General features: G+C 40.6%; 1 protein-coding gene across 5 annotated transcripts in view; it reads right to left on the reverse strand.

Annotated features, from left to right (window-relative positions):
• Positions 1-23483, reverse strand: part of LOC122873289 (LARGE xylosyl- and glucuronyltransferase 2) — a 91949-nt gene that overhangs the window by 26271 nt on the left and 42195 nt on the right. Inside the window, exon 1 of one of the 5 annotated variants that reach the window (XM_044189823.1) lies at positions 11233-11438. The exons of the other annotated variants lie outside the window; for them this stretch is intronic. The gene's annotated coding sequence lies outside the window, so the exon portion shown is untranslated. Of the gene's footprint in view, positions 1-11232; positions 11439-23483 lie in introns of those variants that run through there. 5 annotated transcript variants of the gene reach the window in all.

Consider the following 23483-nt stretch of genomic DNA (forward strand, 5'->3'; position numbering starts at 1 on the left):
GACAGAAGCCTGAAGGAAACGAGACGAGAAACCGCCGCCAACAGAAAACACCACAGAGTGAGTTTACAGCAGTAAGAAGGAAACTTTCAGCTTAATCCACACTGAGTTAAGAAGTTTCATTTGGTTTCTGTCTGCTTTTTGGATGAATACAACACTGGCACGCTTCAGTCTGAGAATACAGCAGCTGAGAAGAACAAAACTCTGACAAACGTTCAAGATTAATGATGGTTTCACCAAACTGTAACCTAATGTACATTTTAAAAACACCAACATACTAATAATGCGCTGCTGACTTTCCCATCTCTGATACATGTGCCTGTATCATGAATGTATCTGTGTAATTTTTGTGAGGGTAAGTTTTGTCACGTGGAAATATGACAAAATTGATAAATGACATATTTGTAATATTTGCTAATTGGTTTTTGATTAACCAATGAAGTCATCCTGTTGTGTCACATCAAAAATATATATTTCATTTGAGATTCAAAGTTTGGCCTTGGCCTCGGAAACATCAGTTGACAAAACAGTCTCACCACGAGATCCATTAATTAGCTGTTCTTGAGTTTTCAGTCATATCACTTGGTCTTCATCAGCAGATACATTGTGTCATGGAATTATAGATGTTCAAATTTCCAATTTTTTAAGGACTTCTTTCCATGCAGGCTAAAAGTTGAGACTGAAAGTTAATTCTTGACAACTGACATACTTTCATGACAACTGAGCAAACCCCATCTGCTGAGGAAGATCATGTGATATGATCGAAATCTCCAGAAGAGTTGCCAAACAAAGCTTGTGGTGAGAGTCTTTGTCAGCTATCGATTTTCTTTGTTTTATTCTGAAAAAAGTCTGTAACCTCTTGTTGATTTTCTAGGAACTTTCCTGGAAGGAACTCTGTAAACTGGCTTTTATTAGAGAAACGAGAGACACAGCAGGAGATTTCTGAGACAGTTGAGTTTATTTAGTTGTGTTTCTTTCAAGTTTATTTCAAGAGAAATTCTCTGCTCCATTTAAACCCAAGTAAACATTTATTCATTCTTAATTTATCACTGGAAACTGTATTTGTCATATATATTGAATTGAAAATGTTGAATATTCTTGCAAATTACACATTTTTGTATGTTCAGTTGACCTGCTGTGCACTGACCAAAAGACTTTACGGTGCAACCAAGTGGAATTAATTAGGTGGAAATGTACCAACTGAACTCTGTCTACAGTATTTCACTTTTAATTGGTACCAGATTATGTAGTTCTCGTCACTGAACGTCCACGGAAATTATTACAAAATGACTGTAAAATAAAGCATTTTTCTATATTAGTAGTGTTTTGGAAATGTTTCAATGCAATGAAAAAGACACAAAAGGACTAATAGCACATCCTGCCCAAAGGATCTGTGTTTTTCCATGTTTTATGCTTCAATACAACAATGAATATCAACCTTGTTAGACAGCACACTTACTGACTGGCCTTGTGTATTTGGGAGATGCTTTGGGTGATGTATTGTTTCTAAGAGCATTTTGGAGAAACAGTGAAGTGCAGATGACTGATGAAAACAGCAAGATGAGAAAGAGACAAAACACAGTCGGCCTTCAGAGTTTAAATAAAACATCTCCAACAGACAGCAGAGAGGCCTCGGCTTTCCGTCTTTCTGGCTAAAAAAATTTTTAACTAAATAAAGAACATAACAGTCTGTTGACTTTAAGGCATCATGTTACCAGTTTTTAAAGAAACAAACAACTTTCTAACATGTCAGTCATCAGCTGCAGGATAACTGAGCGTAGATCTTAAAAATGAAGCACAGCACTGTCTTTACACTGAGGACAAGGTCCTGCTCCATATGTCTCTGTCAGGACGTTTTGCCATCGTGGCTCTTTTCTCTCCTCAGCAGCTGAATCAGCTTCATGTTAAAACACGGGAAACACAGCGCTGTTTGATGCAGACGCTTCCTCTGCAGCACCTGAAGGTGACCTCTTACTGCCCTTCATGAAAAACTGAGCGAAGGGAACAGCTGAAATAAAAATCAACCTCAGATCTGACTCCGCTGTTCTAGTGTCATTATCACCATCTGTGATGTTTGAGTGACACCTAAAGTAACTTGGTGACATCAGAATCAGAAATACTTTATTGATCCCCAAAGAGTTCCCCTACGGGGATCAATAAAGTATTTCTGATTCTGATTTCCAGTTGCTCTGAAATCTGCCGTGCATTTTCCTGGTCTTCAGAGGATGAGCCTTAGTGTTTCTGGTGACTCCCTGGCCTCCACTTAACGCCACCAACAGGACAAAACCACTCCACTCGTACAGAACAAATGCCACAATTTAATGGGGAGATTTATGTGATGAGTACATTGCTGCTACCAAGAGGAAGATCCATTGTTTTCCTCTGATGCCACCCTGGACAAACCTTTATCCCCTGTACTGGTGATGCTGATCGGAGAATAACTCCGCTTTCATGGTCCTATGAACATTGCAGTATTAGTAAAGCTTGTATTTTAAAGTTTTTTGGTATGTGATTTCTGCCCTTCTCTATAATGCTTTTTGAAGAAGTTTGCTACCAACTATTGTATAATTTGAACACATGTCCATGACTGTGGCCATGTTCTTTGGTTAAAACTTTTTTGTTGTTGCTGCATTGAAATTGGTCTCTGCCTTTCCTTCGACAGATTTCTTCTTTTATGATTTTTGAACGACGAAAAATGTTGCAGCTAGAAACGACAACATCAACATAATCTGAATATCTGTCATCATCTGTCATCATCTGTCATCTTCCCAGCAGCTCTGGAACTCAACATGGAGACATTTCAGGAAGGAAAGCTCAAAAGGTCAAGAATGAACTTAAACTTAAAGGAAACTAATGATGTAATACAATTTGCAGATTGTCTTTTACATCACAATCAGGATCAAACAGTAAACTAAAGGGTAGCTAACCCACTACCCAAAACACAGGAATGGAACCTGCTCTCAATCTCAAAAATGATTGACAGGTCTTTCGCTATAGCAACCACCAGTAACTTTGAGTTAACATGCTTTCTGATGATGTTAAGGAATCACAATCAGATTCTCTGTAAACAAATCAGAAACAGACCGACAGTTTCAATGATCAGTTGGAAAAAAAAATTATATATATATATTGTGTCTGGATTTTCATTATGTGAATATAATAAGTCAAGTGTTGTTCTGTGGCCAGAAACCTGGGGGCAGACTGATAATTTGCAAAAGCTTTATAAACTAAATGTAATTTCTAGTTAACGTCATTATATGCTGTAAATGTGCGTGTAAACGGACAGACTGTAAAACTGCAGAAATCCACTCCAACACTGCCAGAGGTTTAAACTTTCCAAGTACAGTGAGATGATTTATGAGTTAATTAGTGAGGTTGATGTATGCGCTGTATGTCATTAAGAGCAATGAAAGGTGCTGAGATGGGAGGAAAAGCGAGGAAAGAAGAGATGGAAAGAACAGAGAAAGGATGAAGAGACGTGAGGAGAGAAAGATAAGGAAAGGAAAGAAAGGAGAGGGGAAAGGGTAAGAAAGATGAGTAAAGGAGGAGGAGGAAAGGAAAGACAGAAGCCAGGAAATAGAGAAGAGAATAAAGGAAGATTTAGGTGATAGAGAGGACAGGAGAAAAGAGAAGAGAAAGGAGTCAGTAATTAAGATCCGGGCTGAGTTGTGGGATGCGGAGGTATATTGGCCTTTCAGCCTCCAACACTCATAAACCCAGCGAGGATATAAAAGTGAGGGACAGTGCTACTAAAGAGGAGTTTAATAGGCAGCTTTTGTTGATTCTGCAGGAGCTGCACAAAATGCTTACACTTCTGGGCTCTAATTGTAGCCGTAAAAACAAAAGACTCGGCCGCCGATATGAGGAGGAAGCGTTGGAGGACTGCGGCGGTTTGCAGCCTCCTCGGTCATCTAATCAGAGCTGAGAACAGCACTGGAGGGACGGCAGAGGCTGCGTGGGTGGCACCGGGGTGGAGGCACAACAAATAACTTTGTCTAATGGCTATAAATTAAAGGATAACACACAGAGTGAGTGCTCAGCCCGTTTCTTCTGAAACAGTTATCCTGTAATTTACAGTATTTACTGACCCCAAAATCATTTACTTTCATTCAACCACAAAAGAAATCAAAGCAAAATGAAGGAGATGTACGTTCACATTTACTGCATAAAGAGAAGATCACCAAAGTCATTAGGGTTCATTGTCTGGGAACCATGGATATCTGTACCAACTTCCAAGGAAATCCATCCAACAGTTGTTGAGATATAACAAAATGGTGGACTGCTAACATGGCTACAAATGTATATTAGGACTTCCAGTCAACCCACGGGTTTAAAGGAATAGTTCAACATTTGGAGAAAATGCTTGTTCACGTTGTCTCAGAGTGAGATGAGAAGATCTGTATTAATATATTGCACCAACGCAATATTGGGTTAATATTATCCAGCACTCATTTTCAATTTGCACATAAAAAAACCTGAGTGGAAATGCAGAATATAAAATAAAAAACCCTTAAAATATCGAAAGGAGAAAAATAAATGTATATTATATATATATATATAGCGCTTGGCTGAGGGGGAAATCTTGGTGTATCAATAAAAGCAAAATGTGACAAAGTCCAATGGAAACAGACTGAGTGAAAAACTGCTGACGTCCATGAAGCCTGAAGAGCTGAGAGAATGAACATGAAACTAACAGAAACGTCATGTTTCCATCATGTTTCCCACATAGTTTCCCATCGTCTGAGCTTTTAATGACGTCATCTCGCTGTGTCCTCTTCTTCTGCGATGCTTTAATGGCAGCGGCAGGAGAACTAGTTATTAGTTCCACCAACCACTAATAGCCACATAGCAGTAGTGGATGGAAACACACACAAGTTTGCATTTTCTTGTAAATTCTGTTAAAATTAGTGCTTAATTTGAACGGAAACCTGGCAAGTAAACGGGGTCGTCTCATGGTAAGGTCTACGCAGGATAAGCTTCAACAGATCGATACTAGGGAGAGAAAGAGAGAGAAACCCCTTATAAAGAGATCATCTCCTTGATTCCTGGGGTTGTAACTGCAGGGTGTCTCTCCTCACGCTGAATCATGTCAGTCACGGCTACAGGGGAAACATACAGTATGATAATGCAATTAAAAAACTGAAAGCAGTGCTTTGGTCCAGCGGACGTGTCCCCATTTAAACTGAAGGGGTTTTTAGCACCAAACTAATCACACAGGACATAGTCCTGATTAAGGGAATAATCAGCAGGCGCTTCCTGCATTAGAGAAGAACGGAGATAAGAGATGGAGACGGGTAATCAACTCCACTCACTGACCTCACTGACCCACACACACACACACACACACAAAAAGGCCATATTCAGACCAAATCAGGCTTTGCTACGATGTGTGGGGGTCTTTATTTGTGCTTAAGGAAACTGATGTGAAACAATCAGAAAGTCATGTTACCGGCGCTCCTTCTCCTCATTCACTCTCTAGGTCGCTCGATCACCACTGTCTCTCTCTCTCTCTCTCTCTCTCTCTCAAACAAATGAGCACAAACCAAAAGAAGCTTCGTGGTGTCGCTGTTTTTCAGCCGTGAACAAACTGTCCTCACATTCATACATGTTCGACACGCTGCTGCAAACACACTGTGTTGATATACAGTAATCTAACTATCCCTCCCAGCTTCTGATCATTTAAATTAAGCCCAGTGGGAGTGTCATATTTTTTCTGTTTAAATGTTCCACACATAGACCTTCGTCACCCTCCAGAGAGAACCTGTAGGCTTTTTGAAAAGCTGAAACGTGTTAGTCAGGTAGACAGGACAGAAGTTTATAGAGAGACAAATTCCGGCCTACAGTTTTTGAGTTAAATCGACGGGCCAGAGCCTCTAACATTAGCGTAAACTCTAATAGCATCCAGAAGTGGCTCCCACACAGTGGACGTCGCAGTGCTGGACGGAGCATTTTCTAATTTCTAAGTTTGTAACCCCACGAAATAATGTAGTTAGCTAATGATATGCTAACTCTTGGCCTTGTGAAGTGAAGTGAATAGGCTACTACTGTATTTACTAAGCAAGCTAGTGGCATGTCAGCGCTTGTATGTTATGTTCAATCCATTCCTTATACTGTTGCTCTTGTGTTTTTGGTTCAGGAAAGGCAAAATGTTAGCATGCTAACACACTAAACTCAGATGAGTTAACATGGTAAACATTATACCATCTAAACATCAGTATGTTAGCATTGTCATTGTGAGCATGTTAGCATGCTGATGTTAGCATTTAGCTCAAAGCCCCACTGTGCATTCCAACAGCCTAAGAACTCCTCAAGACTCATGTTTATTTGTTCAAGCCAGCTGACATCTGACTGTTTTAAAATCAGCCATTGTAACTGTGCTGTCAGAGTCCAGAGTCTGAAGACATGTTGTCTGCTTCATTATCACTCCGTCCATCATGGTTAAGTAATTAGTGAACCAACTGTAAATACTGAGACCTAAACAGTAGCCTAGTACTGGACTCACGCCAAGTATTACTTAGCCAATGTCATATACCCCACCCACTAACTAATCACACCCTAAAACAATCAGCAATCAACTAATGGATGGATCAATACTGACTCACTCAGACTGCCCTGACATGAGAAGACAAAGTTCATAATACTGTCCAAAATTTCACCAACAGGCTAAATCCAAAAAAGACCAGAATCCCCCCGAACCTGAGACACTGTTGTTCACGTTTTCAATTCAATTTTATTTATATAGCGCCAATTGATAATAGAAGTTATCTCACTGCACTTTTCCTACAGAGCAGGTCTAGACCGAACTCTTTATAATATTATTTACAGAGACCCAACAAATCCCACCATGAGCAAGCACTTGGCGACAGTGGCAAGGAAAAACTTCCTTTAAGAGGCAGAAACCTGACAGAACCAGACTCAATGGCTTTTTCCCCCCATCAAGTTCCATTTTATTCTTAATATTCTCCATGAATCAAAAACACAGCTGTGACCTACTGGGTTGGCATCGATACTATTAAACTTGAACGTGATCGTGATTGAAAATCATCATAGTAGTCTGCCTAAGGTCTGGTGGGATATCTTGTTCAAGCAGGAAGTGAAAGAGAAACTTAAGAGCGAGTGGAAGCTCCTATATAACAATGACTAAGCACTCTGTCCAGAGGAACCTGGACTTGTTCAGAATCAGAAATACTTTATTGATCCCTTAGGGGAAACTCTTTATTTTTTCTCATCAGTATCACAAACCTGCTGCTCTGTTCTGTTTACCAACATCATCTTCAGGATTTCTGCGTACCGACGGTGTCAAAACCCAGTGCCAACGTGTGAAAAACTGCCTGTTCTCCCATCCTTTGCCCTCCAGCGTTGCTGTTTATCATGTTTCAGCATCTTCCTGCCCTATTTTCCCTCTGCTTCATGACTCTGCTTTCATCAAACGCCTGCTGCGGCTCCTCTTTCCCCTGACCAACATCAGAGCTCTGCAGCAGCTGTTCAGGAGGAACAAACCTTTTCTTCAGCACTGTGAAAACACACGACTCCTCTGGATACTCTCCATTATAGTGAAGGTGAGGAGACGTAATAGACATAACGATACAAACTCCTTCATTTAAAACACCAAATGAAAAGTGCATATGTAACATTTTTGAAAATAGGAAACGTGATGAAATCGAAGACAAAATCAAAAACAGAGCTTTGGGTGCAAAGGCCAGAATATTCTTTAATATAGTATAATATCACAAAATGGGAATTGTATGCAAAAAACATTTAATTACAATTATCATGAAATCATTAATGTTGACTGCAAAATTCTGTAAGGCGATAATACAATATTATTATATTATCAAATGATATGACGAAAAGTTGACAAATTGGATGGATATTTCTGTTTGTGTGTGGGAAACAGAGTTGGCTTGTGACAAGACACATTTTAGAGGAATCTGACAATAAAGTGCAATCAAATTGAATCCAATGTAAGTAAGCCAGTGTTCAATACAGTTTTAGATAAGCTTTGAAGTTTAGCTTACTTTAATCAGTGCGGGTGGTGACTGGTAACAAGCTAACCTGTTAGCATGTTATTCCTGCCTGTGGAGACTCACTGTGGAGTTTGGCTGATAGACTACTTTTAGTGCCTGTTAGAGTTAGAGTTAATAATTCTTTTTCGTGTTGATTTAAGTACATTTATTGTCTCCAAGTCTTTTCTGCTACTGTCATGATAAAACATACATATCAGTTGGTAGATTTTTGTTTCTCTAAAAATAATACGCATGTAGCAAAGTAAAACACTTCTTCTTCATATGTTATGAGCTTTATGTAGCCAATACCTTAATATGTTTGAAGGATCATTTAAAAAAAAAAAAAAAAAGGGCCCAGCTGCTAATTTCTTTCCTTGCGCCTCCTAGCAGGTTATTCCAGAAGATCCATATTTCATCATAGAGATTCATAAGTCAAATATAGCTCATCTTATCATTCACTCTCACTTTGACATTTCTTTCTCTGAACACTTCCTGTCCTCAATTGGGTTTTTTTTTTGTTCTGACAGGAATGAGTTGCTGTAATAAGTCGGTTCTGATTTTAATTTGATTCCTTTAGCTCATATAGGCGTGCTCGTCTGAGTCTGCTGTTGGCATACTGGCCCGCTCTGTGAGGTCGTGTGTATGTCTTTGTGATTTATCAGAGTAAGCTGAGGTGGGATTAGCGGGTTTGTGACCGGGGACGACCTTTTCATTTCATTTCCCTGCAGTCCCACAGACACAGGCAGGCCTTCACAATGATACACTGATCTCTCTCTCCCTTTGTCTGTTTCCCACAGATGAATTGCACCACCTTTCTCATTTTACACTATACACCACAGGTTTTCACAATATCACTGCTGTTGTTGGAGATTTTGCAGATTCTACTTTTAACATCCTGTTGACTTGTTATTGTCAGCTTGATAACAGCACATACATAACGCACACAGAGCAGTCATAACTTCAATAAGCTCCTCTATCTTAAATCACTCCGATGATTATTCATTCAGTCAACAGGATTGTGCACTAATCGTCCAGATTGTATGTGAACGCTGAGGCTGCTTTAAGAGGCTTATGAAATCATACTTCCAAGCAAGAGTGTAAGTAGTTAAGCAAAACAGTGTCATTGTTATGAGTATGTTTGTCATGTTATGTCATTATGTCAGGGGGTTGGTTGTTTCTATCGAATATTTTTAATTCATAGAAAGATGTTATTGTTCTATTGGCGTGCATTTATGGGGAATTTGTCATTTGTTCAATTGTTGTATAAGTCTTATATAATTATCTGTTTTTATTCTGTTATATGTGGACCTTATACTTTCCTAATAAGCTCTTAAGTGTCCCACAAGAAATCCGGTGAGGCTGCTTTGTGTTTTTATGGCCCTTAACTGTGGAACGGCCTCCTCTTGGACCTCAGGACAGCAAACTCCCTTTGTGTTTTTAAAAATAAATTAAAGAGCTATATTTTTAATTTGGGTGGACGTTACTGGTATCATTTATCAAACCGTTTTATTTTCTTTCTTCTTTCTATTGCCTTTGTTGTTTATGTCTTGTGAAGCACTTTGGCCTGCATCTTTACATGAGATATACGATACCAAGTTATTATTATTATTTTCAATTACGCCCCAAAGCTATGGAACACCACAACCTATTACCAGGGAATCCAGCTCGCTAAATATTTTTTAAAAAGCAAGCTAAAAACTTCTCTCTTCACTTTAACCTTTAATTAGCTGTGACCTTCTGATACAAGCCGGAAACTCTGCACTCAAAGAATACTTTTAAAATGCTGTATTTTACATGATTTTATGCATCATCATCATCATTTTATTTTTACTATTATTATCATCAAGAGGATTTATTTTATTATCTTCTTTTACATTAATTATGCCGTTCTATCCCTGTTTTCAATGTTCATTTTATGTTTTTCATGTGAAGCACTTTGAGCTGCATTTCTTGTATGAAAGGTGCTATACAAATAAAGTTTCTCATAATATTAATAATTATTATTATTATTATTATTATTATTATGATTATTATGAGAAGAAAGTATAAAAAGACAAAGATGCCAATGACCAATCCAACAAGTACAATATGTGCATTTGGGCAATTACACATCTTATAAGAAATGCAATTTCATTTTTTTTTTTAAACATGGTTAATGAAACAACATTTAATTAAAGCACTTTTTAAATATTCCATGGACATGATTTTTATTAATCATTTAGTTATAAGCTTCAGGTATCTTTGACATTCAGATTGTTCTTAAAATGGACTGTAGACCTAAAATGTGGCTGTAAAAACTTTGCACACTTTGTACTCCCCTGACTTCCCTTTGGTTCCTGCTATTGTATTTTGGAAGTTGCATGCGTAGCCATCTTTTGGGGGAGCAATAGGTGTTTGAAATATACTGAGCATGTGCATGGCCTTTGGAGAAGTAGTTTATGTTGCAGGAGTGGAGGAGTACCCAGGGAGCAGTGATATATTACATTTTAAAGACTCAACAGCTAATCTTGTTTTCAATGGAACTACTTTCTACCAGAGAAATATTTCCAATGAAAACTGAGACCTGTGGACTATCCAGAGTCAGGGGACACCGTTTTCAGAAAGAGACGTTGCTGTTGAGTTTTTTTAAAATGTGATTTTGTAATGCTGTTAGCACCACCAACTAAATTCCATTCATCTCCATTGTAGTGCGGTGGACGTAGAAATCTGGACAAATTAAACCAAAACTATCTGCATGGATAGAGACCACCGGAGGTAAGGTAAAACAGCATGTCTGCTTGTTAGATATCACAGCACGCATCAAGAAAACCACCACCTCCTACGGTACACTGAAGCAGGCAGGTGTAAAGATGCCTTGTAATAACATCTCAAAGGCAAACAGATAAATAAAAGTCAGCAGTCGCTTGAGCTTTGACAGAAACCTGACGAGGAGAAGCTGAGAGATCGACAATCTGCACTACAAAGACTGAATGGAGGAAGATTGAGGACATGCTGGAATATAGCTACTCCTGTATACACACACACACACACACACAGACACAGAGAGATACATATTTCTTCCACTCCTACACCTTTTCACAGTCGTCCTATTCCACTGTGCTTTATGTAATTCTGCAGTTTCTTCAATCAAACTAATAGATGAAGAGAAACAAGTGAATACAAAAACCTTCAAGGCACACACGAAGTGACCCAGTAACAAGGAGCAGCAACCTTTGACCTGTCGTCCTACCTGGATATTTCCTTTCCTGCGCTCCATGTGATCTAAACATGTGGTTACAAGTCCAAGTTCAGCTGCAGAGAGAACCGAGCGCTCTTCCTCCTCATCCCCTCCTCCTAATCCTCCTCTTTCAGAGCGCTCCTGCTCCGACAATAAACTCCAGAGCTCTTTTCTCTCTCTCGGCAGACTTTTGTCCCAATTCTTCAACCTCTGTCGCTGCTTCATGCCCTCCTTTCCTTCCCTCTGCTGCTCTCCTCCCACTGCTCCTCCCTCTCCCTGTGCACAAACACGCAATAAATCGCCTCCACTTCAGAGGGAACGGCTCCGATTTCAGCCCCCTCTCCTCTCCAGGCTTTTACCGAAACGAGTTCAGCTCCGTCAGACAGATGGGAGGAGAAAGGTGGAAAGAGGAGTAATGAGAGGGAGAACAGAGTGGTGTCATCTTACATACTGTCAGGAATAATAGAGAAGAGCTTTGTGGGTTTTTTGAGCTGTGGAATGCAAAAGTCTTTGAGACCAAAAAAAGAAGCATTTGGATTCGGTTGCCTCAGTGTGTGCAGGAGGGCTCGCCGACCTTTTGATTCATTTTTTGCACAGCATTGTTCACTTTCAACCAATGCACCATCACCTGCAACTGGTCAACAATGACAGTCTAGTTCTACACTTAAAGGTCCACTGTGTAACATTTAAGAGGATCTATTGGCAGAAATGGAATATTTATATTATTATTATTATTTATAAGTATGTTTTAATTCGTGTATAATCATCTGAGAATAAGAATCGTGTTTTCGTTACCTTTAGAATAAGACGTTTATATCTACAGAGGGAGCGGGTCCCCTTCCACGGAGGCCGCCATGTTGCACCTGGTGAGCATCTGGTGCGCCCCATGTAGGCATCTTTTTGACATTGTGTTCATGTTAGCAAATTTCTTGTTGGTTGTTGTTATTTTAGTTCGGTTGACGGTGGAATCTCAGCCCAACAACTGTCATCTGTGCAGTGAGTACCTGACATCACCTTGTTCACACTGCCACTCCCAACTAGAAGAGCACAGACAAAACACAAATATAAATGTCATTCATGTGAATGAACCTGTATTGTGCTAACTGGCAGATGACAGTAAGACCCTAAATGCCACAAAAGGTCTTCAAGACCTATAAGTGACCTTCCGAACCAGATTAACTCAAATTGGCTTTCTCAGACCTGTTTTGGAATACTCCTGGATTTATCTTGAACCAAAGATTAGGGTTACTCTGGGACTCGGTTTAGACTTAAATTAAACTTCCAAAATGGTAGGTTTAGATTAATGTCACATGCTTGTCAGTGGACACACATGAATTATTGGGACCTTTTCAGTGAAGACCAGTAAGTATCACACAAGCCAGGCATGTACTTGGGAGCAACCTATTGAATCATTTTCATGAAATCAGTTTCTGAGCACATTTCATATGTAAAGAAAACACAGTGGAGATAACTTTCCTGCTAGAGTTCAGTTTTGCATTGTTGTCACCAACACACAAACCTTAGGGGGTCTTCGGCGTTGTGTTCATGAACATGTTCTTTTGGTGGTTGGTTTAGTTACTGTTTGACTACGGTGTGTGAATTTTCAAATTTAAACCAGGATTAACCACTCTAGATAAAAGGTCCTGGTTTAATATATAACCTGTCCAGGAAACTGGCCTTTGATGTTGAATTCCTCTGGCTGGGACTTGCACACTTCTTGACCTGGTATAGACGCCATTAAACAAACACATGGAGTACCTGCAGTGTACTGGTATTTGCTTGTAGCTTTGTATTTGCCAAACATGATTTCATTCGGAGTGAATTCACCCTGGCTCACCCTCTGTTTTTCTGTGCCTGGAGGCATGAAGGTAAAATGCATCACAAGAAGGTGAGTGCTCTGTAATGACAGAGCACACAGACCTACAGTGTTTGGCGGTGCTGGGTCGAGAACCAGTTGGAGCAGGCTGCATGCCCGAGCTAACGAAGCTCTGCTGATAGATGCTTCATTAAGGACAGATCAGTGGAGTGGATCAGCAGGAAGGCTGAGAACCGACTGCACCTCCGCAGCGCTTAGCTCTTCTCCGGAAACAACTCATGCTCTATCTGAAGTCGTAGCCTCGGGGGAAAGTCTACACCGCACACGAGCAATGCCAGGAACGTCTGTAATCACCTTCTGTAACGTAAACTGTGCGCAGAGCTCTGGGCAAGCTCTACCTGGATCCTCACTTTTTTATGAGGTTATTCCAGGTTATTTTCAGTGACACACGGCTGGTATGACAGACATTGCACTCTTGTTTAGAAAAACAATGTCATTCTGTGGCTATAGAGAGCCAAATCCTCAGCCTGATGGATCTTCTTCCTCCACTGTTGTCCAGAAACTATTAAAACACATCAGTGAGCTGCTCTGTTGTTCCTTCATCACCATGAACACACACACACTGTAGTTTATTCTGACTCAGCCCCACACACACCGTCCTGCTGCCCCAAACACTCACTACAGCACCACATGTGGATTCATCCGCCGCTGAAAATAGTCCCCAACAAACGCACTATTTCCTCCTGTTTGTTTGATAAAAACTACAGCGAGCAGCTGTTTGAGGAAATGATTGAACCTTTTATTTTAAAACACTATATATTTATGAGGTGTTTTTTAATATTCACGTCTTCAGTAGGAACCAATGGGCTTGGAGCTGACAGCTACAGACAGGAAGTCAGAAAGTATTGCAAGATGGGCCAACACATTGTTGGTTTGGGCGTTGTCGAGGGATTTGTTGACAGTAACAAATATAGAATAATGCCAACCTTACCCTTTAAAAAGGACCATACCACAGATTTGGCATGTTTTAGCTCATTTACTACACTTCACATCACATTTACCATTTTGCAAACCGTGCTGGCGTCACAATTTTGAAGGTATTTTTCTTGCTATTTCTGGAAGACATTGGTTTCCATTAATTTTCTGAGGATATGAAAGTCAAATATCAGACTCTTGAAACTTGCTTGTGTAATCCATCACAGAGAAGATCAAGTCTTCATTAATTTTTGTCTAACTTGCATTATAGTTATGAGACTTGATGTTCACTGATGGATTACAAAACATGTTAAGTTTTATGCTAATTTATTTGCATATTGCAACCTGGTCTCCTAGAAGTTATGTTAATAAACTACTATTTGTTTAGCCAAATACGTTTAGTTGTAGTCAGGGTGGACTGTGGGTGTACAAGTGCTAGACTTTGATCTTGGAGACCAGGGCTCACATCCAATGTGTGGTTAGTTTTAGGCCACAAAAGGACTAGACGGAAGGTTAGTTAAAGATAGTGGTTTTGGTTAAATGTTAGTGCCTCGCGTCACTTTTGACTTTTTCAATATTTTACCAAGACTATGATCTTTCCTGAACCTTAACCAAGTTCTGTGAGTGCCTAAACAGAACCGAAAACAGTTTAATCATGCTTCAGCTGCTACACGCAGATATTGCAGGAAAAAGAAAAAGAAATGTGTTGTCAGTGAACATTTGATGATACTGATGCATTCATTACCAGCATTTCCTCATTATGCTGAAAATGTGATCCGTGCAGCATAACTTTTCTTTCAAAATACAGCGGGTAAAATAAGTATTGAACACGTCACCATTTTTCTCAGTAAATATATTTCTAAAGGTGTTAGTGACATGAAATTTTCACAAGATGTTGGTAACAACTCCACACATGCAAAGAAATCAAACCATAGATGTCCATAAATTAAGTTCTGTATAATAATGTTAAATGACTCCGGGAAAAAGTATTGAACACATGTAGAAAGGGAGGTGCAAAAAGGCCTGGAAAGCCAAGACAGTCAGTAATTGTCAGTTAAAATTAATATCAGCTGGTTGAGTCCCAACTGATGGCCTATAAAAAGGCGTCACAGAAGAAACATCTCATGATGGGTAAAAGCAAAGAGCTCTCTCAAGACCTTCGCAGCCTTATTGTTGCAAAACATACTGATGGCATTGGTTACAGACTGATTTCAAAACCTCTGAATGTTCCGGTAAGCACTGCTGGGGCCATAATCCGGACGTGGAAAGAACATCATTTCACCATAAACCGCCCACGACCAGGTGCTCCTCGCAAGATTTCTGACAGAGGAATGAAAAGAATTATCAGAAGAGTTGTTCAAGAGCCAAGGGCCACTTGTGGACAGCTTCAGAAGGACCTGGGATTAGCAGGTACTATTGTTTCAAAGAGAACGATAAGTAATGCACTCAGCTGCCGTGGCTTGTATGCACGCTCACCACGCAGCAAGACTCCATTACTGAAGAAAAAGCATGTTGAAGCTCGTTTAAAGCTTGCTGCACAACATTTGGACAAGCCTGTGACATACTGGGAGAATATGGTCTGGTCAGATGAGACCAAAACTGAACTCTTTGGATGCCATAATACACACCATGTCTGGAGGAGAAATGGCACTGCCCATCACCCCCAAAACACCACACCAACAGTGAGGTTCGGAGGTGGAAACATCATGGTGTGGGGCTGTTTCTCAGCTGGTACTGGCAAACTTCATATAACTGAAGGAAGGATGAAGGATGACATTCTTGATAAAAATCTGCCGCCATCTACCAGGATGACGAAGATGAAACGAGGGTGGACATTTCAGCAAGACAATGATCCCAAACACACAGCCGAGGAAACTCTCAGCTGGTTTCAGAGAAAGAAAATAAAGCTGCTGGAACGGCCCGGCCAATCACCTGACTTCAATCAATTAAAAATCTATGGAAAGAACTAAAGGTCAGAGTTCATAGAAGAGATCTGAAGACTGTTTGTGTGGAAGAACGGGCCAAAATCACACTTCAGCAATGCATGCAGCTCGTTTCTCCACACAGGAGGCGTCCTGAAGCCGTCATTACCAACAAAGGCTTTTGTACGAAGGATTAAATGAATTTCAGTAAGCGTGTTCAATACTTTTTCCCTGTCATTTAACTTTATTTTACATAACTTTAATTTATGGACATCTATGTGTGGATTGCATGGGTTGTTACCGACATCTGGTGAACATTTCATGTCAATAGCAGCTTTAGAAATATATTTACTGAGAAAAATGGTGACGTGTTCAATACTTATTTTACCCGCTATATCTGTTGCAAATTAACAGAATATAAACTTAACATCCAGGAGAAAGGGCTGCTATACTGTATGAAAATGAATGGGAACCAGTGGCTACCTGGAACAGTTGGTAAAACATTAAAACCCACAAAAAAAAAAAAAATCTAAAACAATATATCAGGCATTTGAAAAAAAAAAAAAAGGTTTAGCAAAACAGTAGAGTCTGTAGTTGTAGTTAGGCAGCTGAAACTTGCAAAAACGACTGGTATGGTCTTTTAACAAAGATAAAACAGCGATAATTTTGTTACAACCAACAACAGCATATCCCATGAGTCTTAGCATTCAACACCTGCAGCTCCCATGAGGCCCTGACAGAACTTCTGTGGCTAACAAAGAAATCTCTGTTGTATCTTTAACTTTTTATATCCAAAGCAGAGAGAGAAGCACTGCAGTGTGAACCATTATTTCTCCTCTGAGATGAAACCAGGTTTTAACAAAACAGAGGTCGGCAGGTCAACAACACTTTCAGCAATTTACTCCATGAAAAACATCTTTTTTTACTGCCTTCTGTCCTCTGGCTGCAAGTTGTGCCGGTGTAAGAGGGTCAGGTGACCATCCTCTAGACAACCTGACAACTTAACACCAACACGTCCCTCCTTATTACGGGTCAGAGGTCAGGTTTACTGGCCCACAGGGGGGTGTTACAGCAGGCGGGTAACACATAAACAAGAGGAGGGGGAGAAAGGTGAAAAGACGGGGTTTGGGTTTCCTTGGCGAACATAAGAGTCTGGTGGAGGAGGTGGTGGGTGTGAGGGGAGTCTGTGGACAGTGGAGGGCAGGGGTGAGGAGTTGGGTTTCCCCCTCGCACCTGCTGCACATCCTTCCTCCTCCTGACGTCCAGGGAAATCTTAACTCTGCAGACTCCCAATCTTATCTGCTTCATCGATACGACAACCGTCCAGCTTCACGTTCAGCACAGAGACATCAGGACAGACACTGAGCTGACTCATAGTTTTGAATTAAAAAGCAGATTACCAAAAATATTTAAAACTTAAGAAAAAAACTTAAATAAAAGTGAAAAAATCTGACCATAATCAGATTTATAGCAGGTGTATACCTGATGAAGGCTGATGACTGAAATGTCGTACATACATATACCAGTAGTAAATGCGATAATGTGAAGCAGTTTTTTCACTTTTATTCAAGCTGTGCTACCCTTTGATGCAGATGCCACATCTTTTTTTACTCCGATATTTTTAGCACTAGAAAAACTAACTTGACCAGAACGGACAAACCAAACACTGGCTCTAGATAGGGCCTTTCGCTAGTTGAGCGGCCACCGTAGTTTCTCCTACACGGGAGGGCGAGGCGAGCGGTGTTCAAATGGCTGCAAACTGCAATTTCACCGCTAGATGCCACTAAATCCTGCACACTTGACTTTTTAAATTAAATTACCATATTTTTCAGTTTTGTTTGGAAAATGAATTAGATGCACATGAAAAATTCGAACTGCGTGTTAAAGTCAGCCGCCATTTGGAAACCTCGGTCATGATATGCCACCATGTTAATGGTCCATTTTGTGTAACTGTATACAATGAAAGCTGGAGCATTCTTTAGCTCACAGCTACACTTGTGAGGACACAGTATTGACTTAAGGGCCAGTTATCCTCCAAAACAGACATGGACAGCAGATGTGCAAGCAGTTGTACTTTAGCTCTGTGTAGGCGGACATGTCCACACGTGCAGTCTGAGCTGACGCTGACATTTACATCATGAAGACCCTTACAGCTAATGTTGATGCAGAAAGTATAATTTACGCTTTCTGGTCATTCCCCCCTACCCTTCCCACGTCGGATTGGGGGGGGGGGGTATTCACACCCACCTCACACAGTGATTGGTCAGCTGTGTGAGAAATGAGCCAGGGTTTGAACATCTCTCTGAGCTATTAGAACTTCTTCTGTGTACAACTGAGTGAAACACCATTAATGCCTTGCAGGGGAGACCATTAACATAGCCCTTTGAAGAAGTGAAGACCTGAAAAACGTCCTCATTGTCAAAGTCTAAAGTCGAACCGATCATCACAAAGATAGAAGAACTAGTGCACACACACACATCCCTCTGCTACAGGCACAAATCTTACTGCTCATTACCTATTTGTTGATCAGGCAGCACCATCATAACCAAAAGGAATTATGGTAAAAAACTACAGACCTAAGACCAGCTACCGGTACTCGAAATTCAGAAAGCAGAGGATCAGTGTGTGATAGCTCTGCAGAGAGGATCTCTCTCCATCTCTGTCAGTGTAAACATGTGCTGCCCTCTGGCTCTGTGCTGCCCACCCACACTGACTGTATAAATAATATGACAATAGACTCACAGTTTACAGATTCACTCACAAGAGCTCTTCTGTTGGTTTCTCTGTGCTCCGGCTGCCTACACACAGCAGATTCATATACACAAAGTCCGCTTCAGGACAGTGGGTCAGAGGTCCTACTGAGAATCTATTAAAAGCAATCAGCTGTTGTATATTCACCTGCAGTTTCTGAGCAAAAATACAGGTTTATAATGTCCTACAGAGCAAACACACCAAAATGTATCTGTGGGGGTTTATAGGGATGTCGATCGATAAAGATGACTCTACGATTGCTTGGCCAGTTACTGAGACTCCTGCCTTTAAAAACTTGCTTTCTTGCAAAAAATTTTCAAATAACTCTCCTCCCTCTGGAAAGATAACATAAAGTCTAAAAAGAAAACATAGTTCTGTCAAAGCTGCTGCAACATATGGGGGAGTTTCCATGCTGTCTGTTAGCCCTTTTCCACTGCAGGAACTTATTGAAATGTAACATGTTTATATCCATTGTCACAGGATATTTTGTTTCCACCGTTCTCTGCCTGCTTTGGGGACGAGTTCCAGGAGCTAATTTAGGCTCTGGAGATTAAACTAAAAGCAAGTTCCAGGTACTATCGGGTTGGTGGCAGAGCTGTGATCGGTCAAGTACAGTAGGTGTGTCGTCACATCACAACAAGGACAACTACACCAAACACAACAACAGTAACCACCATTTTACGACTGCATCTTGTCTATGAAAATCCAAGGCTCTGACCAGATCACTACATGCTAAAAGCTCATTTTGCATTCTGAACTAACAGGGAGGTTTCCTTCTTGGGATTTGCAATTCATGTAGTTTAAGACACAAAACAATTCTCGTGTTGTACATGATGTATATTATGCTACACTCGTACCTATAGAACTGGAGATGCATACAAGTAACTTATTATTTTTGTCTTGTGTCATGATTGAGTAAGATGACTGCGAGCAATCACCGTGTTTATGTTCTTAAATTTAATTACAGAGCGGGTGAGTCAGAGTACCGATGGTCTGAGCTCAAGTTGTGTCTTGCTAAATGTTGTCAAAACTTTTGTGCTCTAATTTTGCAGCCTTGTTATAAAATTAAATGATTAAAATAAAATACAGGGATAAAATCAAAATGGGGTGGGACGGGATGTTAAATTTACTCATGAACTTGTTTCACGGGCCACATCTGGCCCCATGGCCGGTACGTTGAGGCCCCTGCATTAAAATGATATCTGAAAGCCTCAACGGCAACATGTCCTTCTAGAAACAATGCCTCAGTCACCCTGGATAATCCACAGACCTCACTAACAGTTTTTATTACAAAACTTGACCACAGTGAGGTCATCTGCATTGCAGCATAGCATTCAAAAGGTCAATATTTCAAAACCTCAATAGATAAAACTCAGTTTTGGCATCGTCATATTTAAGCTGCACGTACCTCAACATCCCATTGCCTCAGATGTCCTGTTACCTTCAGTTGTAACACTACGCAAATACATTAGCAGGCTGTTAGCATTAGCATTAGGCTGAAGCTGATGAAAGGTTTCTGACAATGCAGAGTGGAACCTGACAAACAGAGTCTGAAATGTCCTAAAATGGCCACCATATGCAAGGCTAGATAACACTATAGGGTAAGAGAAAATAAAGTTGTTTGTGATTTGGGTGGACTGACCCTTTAAGATCAAACTGTAAACCTGTGTGTAACTGTCCTCGGTGTTTCTGGCGGAAACTCAGCTGGAAACAGCAGTGAAATCTTGTAACATGGAGCTCAGCGACCTAGAGGCGATGGCTGCTCCATCATGTGGTGGAGCTGCAGCTGAAACTCAGCGGAGGCAGAATGAGAGCCTGCAGGCAACAGAACTACCAGCTGCTCTTTCCCTGACCCCAGCTCCGATAACATGCTCCATCTGAGGCTCCAGGGTCGCTCTGTCTGCCTCTGTCCTCCCACACACTCCGTCTTTTCCTCCTCTTATATGGACAATGATGTCTCTGATTACACATGGGTCCCAAAAGTCCAAAACTTTTTCATGATTTCCTATGACTAAATCAGAGCAAGTTCATTACTTAAAAATGTTATTCATTCCTGATTTGTTGATGTTGTTGTCTGCGTGGAAAAGGTAAGAGAGGTTCAACAGTCGGGCTTCATCACAGCTCTGCTGCTGTGGATGGATGTGATGCAATAAATGTGTGAAATTGGTTCTGTTTTAGTCAGGCAGCTAGTTCCAACACCACATCGAAGCTTTATGATGCTTACACTGAAATATCAAAACCCAAGACTCCATGTTCTTTTGGCTGCACCATTTCATCACATTTCAAAACATTTCAGATGTCTTCTTGTTGATCATTTCATTTACATTTCCACAAAATATTTTTGGCATCTCGACTAGAATTTCAAAAGTTCTGTGGATTTGAACAGTGTTTGGTTGGATAACATTGCAACGAAATATTGAGTTGACTTTTTCAATGACATGTTTAACAGACCTTGAATGACTAATGCACAAATCATAAAAGACATCATATTATCCACTTATATAATCTAATGTAGTTTACGGTTTAAAAAAGGAGAAATATTTAAGAATGAAACTTGCAGCCTTGCAAATGCTGCCCCAGGTGTTGTCCTCCATGTTTTCAAAGTCAAATGGACGTAAACTTTATTTAGTACGGTGACAATGATCTGGCTCATAGAAGCTTATTTCACATTTCATTTTAAATAAGGCAGGATTGTGATTTGGAGTAGACCTAAAATTATTTGTCAATGAGATGAATTTCATGTTTAACTTGAAATAATGCGTACACAGTCAAGAAAAAATGTTTGTTTCATTGAATGATTTTTACTTAATTTGGTTAGTCCTGGACTTCCGTACTCGTGAGCTGGATCAAATCAGAAATGTAAAAAATCTGAGTGAGTTTTTACAGATCAGATCTGTGTCACTCGATAAAGATAAGAAATCAGACAATGTTCAAAGTTCTCTCAGGAGCTACAGATTCAGCCAAACCTCCAGAAACAGTGTCAGAGTCTGGCCATGATGCACGCATGCTGCTACTGCCCTGTAACGCTCACTGCTGCCTCTTCCCGGCCCTCGCCTCGAAAGCTGCGCTCTGCGGATCTCTGCTGTCACGGCTGTCGGCCGTCAGCACTAACAGGACCAGACAGCAGCGCTGACATGCTCTGCATAGGACACACACACACACACACACACACCGACCCAACCAGCAGGACCACGTCTAGCAGAGCAGGCTGAAGCCATGTGATGTGAAAGCTACACGAGTCACAGATCCACATAATACCACACAGTTCACATGCCATATAGGTCAGGAGCGATTTGACCTAAACCGCTGTCACCCCACCCTGCCTCCAGCTCATGAGCGAAACACCTGAGCAACAGGGAAATGGCTAAATCTCTTCTTCGTCCTCTTTTCAGAACAAAACAGGATCCCAACCAACACCTGGTGAGGAGTGGGCTAGACACAGCCGGGTACTGCTGAGTGACAGCTGGTTAAACCTGCGTTCAGTCCCCTGCTGCTCTGTGATCACCTATACTGTGTTGTAATACTCATTTACATATTTTTCAGTTTCTGTTGTCAGACAATACAACAGGTATGAATACTTCATCGCATCATTCACAAGCTGCTGTACTGCGGTGATTCAATAATTATTTTATAATCAAGATGCCGTCTGACTAAATCAACATAAATCCAGATTAATGACAACAGCTGTGCGATCGGCTAAATCGACATCTAACACGAGCCGTCACAGAACAGACCCCTCACCGGGCAGCTTAGGTCCCCGTCTTATTTTTGTGACATTGGTTTCGAAAGGCATTGACAAACGATGTCCTGCCGAGAGGGGCATCAGATCAGAAAAGGCTCCGGTGTGCCGCTCTGGAGGACAATTACAAACATATTTGGTCGATTAATTTGGAGCACTTGTTGCAAGACTTTAAGAGATCGCAGGGGGGTTTGTGTCTGAACGGGGTCTTCGTTTAGGCAAGTAAAAAACAGCTGGTGGTTAGGTTTTATTTTAACCTGGGACTAAACGCAACATTCCTCTCTGTACATTGTGTTGAAAACAGGCAAATATATTTAGCTTCAACGTTAGCCTGTCTGACTACCTCACACTTTTCAAAATAAAACTCACAAACTTACCGTTTCAAGCCGTGTCTAGAAAACAGACCAGAAATCGGTGTGTTGCGGGAGGAAGAGCTGATTTGTCGAGAATTATTCAGCAAGTTTCAAGTCTTTGCAAGTTGGCTTTCCCACAGTGGCCAGCTGAGGCACGTCAGTGCAGCTGATGTTTGGCTGGGAATCAGATCACGTTAGCAGTTCTGGCCAATTCTGTCAGCATGCCGGCTCTAACGCGAGTCTGACAGCCAGGTGTGCCGGATTCAGCCCAAGCACTGTTGAAGACCAGAGCAGGGTACCAAGATGAACTGAAGCCCCTTTTCAGTCGGAGCACAATCTCAGATCTAAAAATAAAACTTTATTGGTCATCCACAGATCATGACTGAAGACCAAAAGGTGACTGGATTTTTGTAGTCAAGGCTTCTAATCTCTGAAAAACTTGGGATTAAATAATCTTCGTATCACATTTCATTTCTGACCTAGAAAGTCTGAAAGACTCACACAATCGAAATCATCGTCATAATTCAAATCTTGTTTTGTTTGTATTTTTTAATCCTCTCTTTCTAAATGTCTTTTTAATCCTTTTTTTAAAAAAAATAAAGAATCATATTTGTGTTACTTAATGTGAAGCACTCTGTTTGATCAGTGCCTAATGAATAAATGAATAATAAGGGTTGAATACCAGGAAATGTCGTATTAGTGATTTT

Source organism: Siniperca chuatsi, linkage group LG1, assembly GCF_020085105.1.
Source record: "Siniperca chuatsi isolate FFG_IHB_CAS linkage group LG1, ASM2008510v1, whole genome shotgun sequence".
In the NCBI taxonomy this organism is placed as follows: Eukaryota; Metazoa; Chordata; class Actinopteri; order Centrarchiformes; family Sinipercidae; genus Siniperca; species Siniperca chuatsi.